The sequence below is a fragment of the Brassica oleracea genome, chromosome C4 (genome assembly GCF_000695525.1).
Source record: "Brassica oleracea var. oleracea cultivar TO1000 chromosome C4, BOL, whole genome shotgun sequence".
Taxonomy (NCBI): Eukaryota; Viridiplantae; Streptophyta; class Magnoliopsida; order Brassicales; family Brassicaceae; genus Brassica; species Brassica oleracea.
In genome coordinates this window covers 26534527-26535405 of record NC_027751.1, presented here as the reverse complement: position 1 = coordinate 26535405, position 879 = coordinate 26534527, and positions in this window count along the sequence as shown.

Genomic DNA, 879 nt, shown 5'->3' with positions numbered 1-879 from the left:
GAGGTAATCATCATCAAATCCATGGTGAGGACATTCTCTGCGATAGTCATTGAAGCGCTCCCATGCGTCGCAGAAAGGCTCATCAGTGAGCTGTCTGAAGGAGGTGATCTTATTCCTCAATGCAGTTGTTCTCGCCTTAGAGTAGAAATGGCTGAGGAACGCTGATCGGACCTGTTCCCGTGAAGTGAGAGAGCCGGTAGGGAGAGAGTTCAACCACCATGCAGCTTTTCCATCAAGAGAGAATGGGAATAACATGCACCTGATGTAATCTGGTGGAACACCATTCGCGCGAGTGAAACTGCAGACTTTTTCGAAGCTCTCAATATGCTCCATTGGAATTTCTGTAGAGAGACCAGAGAACACCTTTCTCTGTACTAGACCGATCAAAGCAGGCTTGATCTCGAAGTCCTGCCTGGTACAGGGTGGAGGAACAATGGCAGAGCGCGCAGTAGGGATGTTACGGAGAAGGTTTCTCTGCCCGATTGGAACAGTCTGCGCCTGTTGTTCCTGCCGCACAAGAGCAGCCTGTTCAGCAGCATACTGCTGAGCTTGGATGGTCTGCTGCATCTGAAGCATCTGTTGTTGCATCTGTTGCAACTGAGCAGTGAGTTTCTCTTGATTGCCGTAGTCGCCCATTATGGCATTGTTCGGCCCTGATTATTGACTGTTCTGTCTTTCTGACCTTGCTAGCTCCTGGTTGGTAAATGTAACCAACTCTCCTTGTGCGTTTCTCCGAGTATGTCTACTGGTAATGCACCTGAAAAATTAGTTGCAACAAAAAGAATATAGCAAGTTAGAGGTCTTAGACTAAATAAATAACCGAAAAATAAAGGTAAAAAGATGGTCCCCGGCAACGGCGCCAAATTGATATTACGTGTA